This window comes from Babylonia areolata, chromosome 24 (genome assembly GCF_041734735.1).
Source record: "Babylonia areolata isolate BAREFJ2019XMU chromosome 24, ASM4173473v1, whole genome shotgun sequence".
In the NCBI taxonomy this organism is placed as follows: domain Eukaryota; kingdom Metazoa; phylum Mollusca; class Gastropoda; order Neogastropoda; family Buccinidae; genus Babylonia; species Babylonia areolata.
In genome coordinates this window covers 26,798,996-26,808,355 of record NC_134899.1, presented here as the reverse complement: position 1 = coordinate 26,808,355, position 9,360 = coordinate 26,798,996, and the positions used below count along the sequence as shown (strand labels likewise).

Genomic DNA, 9,360 nt, shown 5'->3' with positions numbered 1-9,360 from the left:
TGGAATATTAGTATTAAAAAAAAATCATAATAATCGTTAATTAACAGCGACGTCCACCGAACCCTATCACGTGCTGATCGTTGTTCCTGGTAACACTGGCCTTGAAATCCATGAGTTAAAAACAACACGAAAACTAAAATAATATGTCCCAAGCTTCTGAAGATCATTCAACTCTTTACGATTGAACGTATGCATATTGCTGTCTCCACTGACGTTGTAAGTGGACATTGGGGAATTACAAGAATAGCATTACGCACCGCTACATTGACTTTGTGCTCTCCATAAATGCCTGAACTGGGTTTTGTAGCAATCTGTTATCTAAAAACAAACAAACAAAAACAAAACAAAACAAAAAAAAAACGTAAATTTATTTGCTATCTGTGCGTGCTGCTTCCTGGTTGTAATCCCAATGTTCTTGAAGGCATGGGAATACGAAGCAACAAGTATGATGGTTAGCACGAAAGCAGTGTTATTTTGTTGTTTTCCCAGAGCCAATAATCACCCGCTTTGGGGACAGTGCCACTGCTTCAAACGTACGTATACGTCATTGTGACATGTGGCAGACGACAATTCTAAACTCAGCGACAAAATGCAAACATTCTGAATTGTAAGGAATGCGCCTGACAGAATTTTTTTATTTATTTTTATTTTTTTTTTTCATAATCACTCCGTCTTCTGGACTTTAAAAGAAAAAGAAAAAAAAGGACCCCCCAAGAAAAAGAAGAACGGGGATGTTTCCTTGAATTTAACAGATGTACTCACATTTTGTAACGAGTGGCCCACATTAATGTATAGGGCGACAAGTGCTAACAGTCTGAATTGTGGTAAAATCCGCCAGTCAAGCCTTTACCTTGCTGCATATTCAGAACACACACACAGGGGGAAAAAAAAAGAAAAAAAAAGGAAAAAAAAAAAGAAGGAAACTTCCGATAGGTAAGGGAAAGAAGAGAGGGGGAGGGGTGTCTCTGGTTTATACGTGATAACTATCCGCGGCTGTCCGGGAGAAGAAAAAAAAAATCACATATTTTCCACTGCTTGATTTTCTCTCCGTTGTCTTTTTCTTTCCAATTTCCCGCCTTTAAGCAGGTTCATTTTTCTTTTCGTTCTTCTCCCTGGAGAAAACCATGTGCATTCTAAATATTCATCTGGATATCACATATGTACGCTTCCACTGAACAGCATATTTTATGTGCTTACGAGATGCGTTGACCCTATTTCATTTCTTAATTCTTTTTTTCGTATCATTAATCATTTTTTGGGGGGTTGGGGATGAGGAGGTCTTGCATATATACATTTGTTTTCAATTATCATTTGATATGGGGTGAAGATATTTATGTCTGTATTTCATTCCTCCAGTGAAAAGAATATCTGGGTTAGAGACATATCTGCTGGGTTCACGTGCTTAGACGGAATTCTAAAATGTTCTTTGAATTTATTTCCGCATAGTACGGAATCATGCACATGGTCATTATCTATCTATCTATTTATTTATCTATCTACCTGTCTATCTATCTATCTATCTATTTATCTATCTATCAAGATAAAAGTGAATCCTGCCCAAGACAAAATATGGATTTAAAGGAAATACAATACGAAAAAAAAAATAATCAAAATATGAGAAAAAGTCAACAAACGCATACATGAATAAATGCATGAAAGAATCATTAAAGTCACAATGTGAATACATTTATGTGAAGAAACGAAAGGGAAAATGGCCCCAAGGATTGTTCAGTGGATTCATATGCACATTAACTTGCAAAGAAAAAAAAAAGATAACAGAAAAAGAAAACGGGAAGAAAAGACACACAATAGAAATGAATTAATACATACCGGCAGTACCGACAGTACCATATGGTTGTCGCGTTCGACGGTATAGTGACGGAAGAAAGAGGAAAGTTGGGTCAACTTGACCCCTCGAATACGGTGTGATTTTCGTTGTTTTTTGTTGTTGTTTTTTTGTGTTTTTTTGTTTGTTTTTTTCTTCTTTCTTTCCCCGTGCGTGCGTTCATCTGTGTGTGCGTGTGTACGCGTGCGCGCGCGCATGTGTTCCTTCCCTCCCTCGTAGTCAGCTCAGGTTGTCTTTTCGTGCATGCATACCTGCACGTGATTAAGTTGAGCTACAGGTGAGATGAAGAAGGGTCACCTGTCGATGTCGTTGGCAGCAGAAGGTGGTTTGATCACTAACATTTGTATCCGGTCATGGACGGGTTTTTTTTTTTTTTTTTTTTTTTTTTTTTTTTTTGTTGTTGAGGGGTGGGGGGTGGGGGGGGGGGGGGGTTCAAATCCCGCTCCATTCAGTTGGAGAGGATTTCCGATTCAGTTCGGTTTGGGGGCCTCCAGTGCCACTGCGTTTCCTGAGTCCTCGTCCGACCAGGAGGTCTGGAACTGCGTTCCACTTCCAGGAATTTCATCTCCCTTATGTTTTTTCCCCTCGCAAGCTCTTGAGGTGAATCAGGTTGGAAGGGCGTGAAGAGTGTTGGTTTTGTTTTTGTTTTTTGTTTTCTACAGAACAGAATAGAACATAATATGTCTTTATTACCAAGTGTACCGGGGTCACAAGGAATATTGGGGGGGGGGGGGGGGGGGATAGTACATAACAAGATACGAACATAAATTGAAAATCATACACAAGCACAGAGATACAGTAGAAATTAGGATACATACAGGTGCATATCAATATGAAAACTTGTGCATACTCACACATGCACGCACTGCACACACACACACACACACACACACACACACGAACACACACTCTCTCTCTCTAACACACACACACACACACACACACACACACACACACACACACACACACACACACACGTTTGAACAGAAGGGAGCGGCCGCTGAGATGTATTTCAGGTTTTGTTTCTGTATTTTATATATACTTTTGCGAATTTAATTTCAGTGCCGTGCAGCTGTCCCTAACCTTGTGAATCCAGCTTTATGTTTATGATGTATATTTGCGTGCACACATCTTCTGTTTTAGTTTCGTGATAATGATAAAGTTTCTTAAGACATTCAACTGTACGTGTGGGTGGGTGCGAAACCCCTCTGTGTGCCTGCCTTAGCACATGCATCCTGCCTTAGTATGTGCATCTCGTGCTTGCCTCTCGACTCGAGTCTGGTTACAGCTCCGAAGAATGTTCCCACGAGTCCCGCACGTTCCCCGGGTGTTATGGTCGTCCTGAGCTCACGCAACCCACCTTCCTGAACCTCCGCTGTTGCCGTGGGAACCTGCAGCCTTCCCTGTGTCTGATAGTTCCCTGGCTTTGACACAGAGGTGTCCCTGCCGCGATTGAAGATTGCCGCTTTGCATAGCCTCTCTGCATAAGGACTAGGACTCTGTGGTCGCCGGCATCTTGGTTTGGCTGTGGCATGGACCCTCGTGTCCAGGACCAACGTGAGCCGGACATGTACGATAGAGGATGCGTGTGCTTGTGTGAGAACAGTGCACAAGAGGGGTGAGTATGTGTGTTCGAGCGAATGTTATTTATCTATTTTCGTTTTCTCTCGTTCCCACTAAAAAAACAACAACAAACAAACAAACAAAAACAAAGCTTGAAAGGTTAAGGCGATTTGTAATAGCGGGTTAGTAAGGTTGGGAGGGAGGGGATAAAGGGAAATAGCTGTTAGTCCCTCACTGCTGCCTCTTTTGCGAGTATGTATGTGTGAGTGAATAAAGTCTTGTATTGTTTGTAAATTTCTTGGTGTGGGCTGCAATATATTCAGCGTGCGAGGATCCGGAGACCCTTTTTTTCTGAATTTGTCTTTTATTAGATTGCGTGGGGCCTGTCGGGTTGTAGGTGGGTCCTCAACCTTTACCGGTCACGTGACAATGGTTGTGAACCGTTAATAAGTCATTCGCTCCTAGAACGTCTTTTTTCCCTTTTATTTTAGCGATCACAAGAGGTTACAGCACACACAGGGACATACAGACAGCCAGACAGACCACACGAACGACCCATTGACTGACTGAACGTCAGGTGGACGTCCAAAAGGAGCTAATTAAAACTATTTTAGTTTCACACACACACACACACACACACACACACACACACACACGGAGGTGAGGGGTGGGAGAGAAACGCTTTGCCGCTTTGACACTTTAATGTCAATGGCTATGAGGTCCGAATGGCATGGGTGAATGCATCAACATACTTTCATTTTATAACAAACCATTATAATAAACGAATGAAATGACAGACAGACAGAGACAGAGCAGAAACAGAAAATAAGATGGGGGGAAACAGAATAAGAGGGGACAGCGAAAGAGAGTAAAATAGAATAAAGCAAAAAAACAAACGTCCACAGACAGAAAATAATGGAAACCAAATAATTGGCCCAAAGCGTTAGTTTTCAGACAGTCGTCTGTGTGGTGCATGAAAAAAAAAAATGTGTGGGAACGGATTAGTTTGGAGGATTGTCAAAGCTCCAGGACATTTCATGAGCATAACTGTCTGTCTATATTTCGTGTCGCTGTTTCTCTCTCTCTCTCTCTCTCTCTCTCTCTCTCTCTCTCTCTCTCTCTCTCTCTCTCTCTCTCTCTCTCTCTCTCTTTTGTTTTTCTTTCAATTTCTGTGTCTTTGTTTGTTTGTTCCTTTCTTTCTTTCATTTTGTCTACTTTTTTCAGAAGAAAGAAAAAGACGTTTCGCGAGACTTTATATCTACCAATCTCCAGATTCGTGTGTGTATGTGTGTGTTTGTGTACGTGCGCGCGCGCGCTCGTGTGTGTGTGTGTGTGTGTGTGTGTGTGTGTGTGTGTGTGTGTGTGTGTGTGTGTGTGTGTGTGTGTGTGTGTGTGTGTGTGAGGGGGGAAGAGGGAGAGAGAGGGAGTGTGTTCAGAAAAAAAAGGAATATTGAACCCATGCAATGCTTAACCCTTTTATAGCATGTTCGTTAAGTCCGTTGAGAGCGATGCCTCCAGGTCAAGACTGAAACTGATCTCTTCAAAAAGAGGAGATAGGAGATCGGATTCAGTGGGGATGAGACAAGGAAGTTCAAAAGTTTCAGTTTCAGTTTCAGTAGCTCAAGGAGTCGTCACTGCGTTCGGACAAATCCATATACGCTACACCACATCTGCCAAGCAGATGCCTGACCAGCAGCGTAACCCAACGCGCTTAGAAAAAGTTAGCAGAGCGTGGTTTCGATCCACGGACCTCTGGGTTATGGGCCCAGCACGCTTCCACTGCGCCACTCTGCTCACTAGGAAGTTCAAAAACATATCTCGTATTAATAGGCTTTGTTATTGTGGCTTTTTTCTCAGTTATCGAAACTACCCAAACGCAGGAAACCAGGCTTTTATGTCTGCTCTAGGGTTTTCAGAAAAGACAGAAAATAGACATATCACGTCTGCGTTGCATTGGAAAAGTAACACGGGATCCAGCATAAAAATGTATACGAAGCCTAAAAATTCGATATCAGTCCTTAGCCAGCGGCGTATGGCCAAACCATCCCTTGTAGACTCAGGGGGATAAGAATCTGAAAATACCTCTTCGTAAAACCATGATAGGTATACTTCGTCTTGCTTGAGCTACAAGACGTAGTCGGCCACGTCTTTCTCTGTCTGTCTGTCTCTGTCTTTGTCTCTGTCTGTCTGTCTGTCTGTCTGTCTGTCTGTCTGTCTCTCTCTCTCTCTCTCTCTCTCTCTCTCTCTCTCTCTCTCTCTCTCTCTCTCTCTCTCTCCCTTCTGGTGTCTCTCGTTCTTTCTATTCAACTATCTCGCCCTCCTTCCCTTCACCAATCTTTATATCTATCTTTGCATTTTACTTCTCGGCTCTCTCTCTCTCTCTCTCACACACACACACACACACACACACACACACACACACACAACACACACACACACACACACACACACACACACACACACACACACACACACACGAGACCTATGCAGAGACAAGCGGCGGGAAACGTCAGCAATGGACCGTGACTGCAGGAAGCTTACTTGAAGAGAGAATCAAGCCAGCACAAGGAGAAGCAACGAATCACTACAGCTGGTCGCCGAGAAGAAAAGGAAGTCACAGTCTGCAACAGTCCATTCCCACCAAGCTTGTCAATACAAGCCTTTACAACAGATAGGGATAGGATAGACAGGTCTCTAAGACAGTTCTCGTTCCGCCAGGCCAGATGCTGTTCATACTCCGTGACGTGAATACCAAGAGCAGCGCCGCTCCATTGCATTGTCCTGGGAGAAAATGGACGAATACATTGTGCCATTTCCTGAATGCCTTAACTCTCTCCATACGAACGGCGAAAGAGACGACGCTAACAGAGTTTCACCCCAATTACCATCATCAAAATATTGCAAGCGGAAGGCTCTTATACTGGAGACTTGAATGTTGACAAAGAATACCACAATTCTGACGACGGAAGCTAAAGGTTGGGTCATTGAGACACCCACTGGACATCCAAGGGGTCTGTGTAGAGGAGAAGAGAGGACTGGCCGTACTGAGTGAGTTAACTGATGGTTTTTGTTTTTTTGTTTGTTTTTTTTTTCTTTATGGATTGTGGCAGGGAGAAACATCACAAAACCCGTCAGTCTTGCGTGATGTGCCTGCTGCAGACTGCCTTGGGTACAATAGAAACCTCTTCGATCGATGCAGATGTCTGCACGTCACAGTGCATTTGTTGGACATGTGCGTTTTGAAGGGAAACATTATATATGGAGAAAGTACATTTGAATGGTTTCTGTTCCTGTTACTACCAAAGCCATTTCCTGTTGCTGTTTTTATTGTTGCTGATGCAGTTCCAAGTTTTATGAAGTATGAAGTATGAAAACCTATCAAACATAATTTAATGCAAAGCGTTTGGCGTCTTGGTGTGTGTGTGTGTGTGTGTGTGTGTGTGTGTGTGTGTGTGTGTGTGTGTGTGTGTGTGTGTGTCTGTCTGTCTGTCTGACTGTGTTTAGCTTTGTGTGTCTGGTTGTGTGTGTGTGTGTGTGTGAGTGAGTGAGTGAGTGTGTGTGTGTGTGTGTGTGTGTGTGTGTGTGTGTGTGTGTGTGTGTGTGTGTGTGTGTGTGTGTGTGTGTGTGTGTGTGTGTGTTTGAGTGTGTGTGTGTGTGTGTGTGTGTGTGTGTGTGTGTGTGTGTGTGTGTGTGTGTCGGGGGATGGAGAGTGTCGGAGAGGGTATGAAGAGAGAGAGAGTGTGGGGAGAGAGGAGATGGTGATCGCCAGCCCCTGGCATCCTTTCTGGTATGTCTTGTTATGTGAGTGTGCACGCACGGCTGAAGACCAAGATGGACATAGGAAACGCATCAAGTTGGCTCAGTGTCACTGCATTTCCGTTTCATAATACAACATCCCTGCCCCCTCCTCCCCCCGCCCCCTCCCCCCCCCCCCCCCCCCCCCCCTATTTTCCTTTTTTTTCATTCTTTTTCTCTTTTCATTCCTTCCTATTAACAAGTTGACAACTGACAATTAACGTATGAAACGCTTACAATTGTTTGTTTTTTTTGTTTTTTTTTCTCTCTGTGACTGTCTTATGTTGCTGTGTCATACCCTCTGCTTCTTATTGTTGTTGTTGTTGCTGGGTTTTTTTGTGTTTTTTTTGGTTTTTTTTGTTGTTGTTTTTTGTTGTTGTTGTTGTTGTTGTGTCTTTTTTGTTTCTTTCTCGTCTATCATCCCTTTCACTTTTTATTTTTATTATATATATTTATATTTTTTTTCTCTCTTTCATTTTATTGATGAGGACAGCAACTCAAAGAGTATGTACAGTCGAAACTGCCCAGACACATGTGTGGTACAAAGTGAACGTACTCACTGAGTTTCCTTTCCTTTTCGTGTCTCTGTCTGTCTGTCTGTCTGTCTGTCTCTCTCTCTCTCTCTCTCTCTCTCTCTCTCTCTCTCTCTCTCTCTCTATATATATATATATATATATATATATATATTGATCGATTTCTCTGTCATCCCTCTCTACCTATCTCATTTTCCCAGGTTGTTTATGTTTATGTTTCGTTCTTTCCTTTTCTTTCGTTTTTTTTTTCTTTTTTTTTTTTTTCTCTTTTCTTTGCATTCTTTTCTTGATTTCTTTGTTTCTATTCACAAACTAGTAACTAAGAATTGTTGTGTAGTATACATTAGATTTGGGTCTAACTTTTGTTATTCCTTCCTCAGCTCCATTCTCTCTTTCTTTCTGTTTGTGTTAAAAACTCTCCTTTCTTACCATCCTCTCTCTCTCTCTCTCTCTCTCTCTCTCTCTCTCTCTCTCTCTCTCTCTCTCTCTCTCTTTCTTTCTTTCTCCCTCAGTCCTCTTTTTTTCTCTTCTTTTTTTTCTTCTTTTCCTTTAGTTTTCTTCTTTCTTTTCCTTTTCCTTCTTTCTGATCACAAGTTAGAATCTCAGGACGGACGTGTGGAATATATTCGATGTCCTCTCTTTGCTTCTTTCCCTTTCCACACTCCAGTCCTTTCTTTCTTTCTTTCCTTCCTTCTTTCTTTCTTCTTTTTGTTGATCTCTTCTTTTGCTTCCTTTCTCTTCATCCCGTTCTTTCATTCCTTCAGTTCCCAGTGGATATCGTCACTTTTTGTTTCTCTCTCTATTCCCCCCTGTCCTTTTTTATTTATTTTATTTTTTTTTAATTTCCTTCCTTCCTTTCTTTCTACCTTCTGTTTCTTTTTTTCGTTCAGTCGGGTTTTTTTTGGGGTTTTGTTTTTGTTTGTTTGTTTGTTTTTGTTTGTTTGTTTTTTTCCACAAGGAAGGAACACAACGCAAGATGAGCATGTGGGAAACATTTGATGACTCTCCTTCTTCCTAGTTGTTCTCTTTCTTTTTCTTTCTTTCTTTCTTTCTTTCTTTCTTTCTTTCCTTCATTCTTTATTTCTTTCGTATATTATATTTCCTTCTTCTTTTTTGGATTTTTTTTCCCATTTGTTCCTTACCTCCTTTCTTTCCGTCCTTTCTTCATTTTTTTTCATCTGCCATCTCCCTTTCTTTTCTTCCTTCTTTCTTTTCTTCTGTCTTTCTTTCATCGTATTATCTTTCTTTCTGTTCACGGATTAGGAGCAACAGATCCAAACTGCTTGCAATGTATTTGTTTTCCCCTTTCATTCTTTTGGTTGTTTGTTCTTGTTGCTGTTTTCTCTTTTCCCTCTGTTCTTTTTTTCTTTTCTTTCTTTCTTTCCTTCCTTCCTCCTTTCTTTTATTCCCTCTTTCCTTCGTTGGCATTCAGAGTTAAGGAGCACCAGGTGAATGTGTTTTTTTTTGTTTTTTTTTTGTTTTTTTTTTGTATTTAAATGACATGCGCTGTATTGGTTTTCCCTTCCATTCTTTCTTTCCTTTTTTGTCCTTCTTTCTTTACCTCTCTCTCTCTCTCTCTCTCTCTCTCTCTCTCTCTCTCTCTCTCTCTCTCTCTCTCTCTCT

At 41.6% G+C, this 9,360-nt stretch overlaps 1 non-coding gene across 1 annotated transcript; it reads right to left on the bottom strand.

Annotated features, from left to right (window-relative positions):
- Window positions 1-5,131: 5,131 nt before the first annotated feature.
- Trnam-cau (transfer RNA methionine (anticodon CAU)) lies at window positions 5,132-5,203 on the bottom strand. Its single transcript has one exon. It is a non-coding gene; the product is annotated as a tRNA-Met (tRNA).
- Window positions 5,204-9,360: the final 4,157 nt, after the last annotated feature.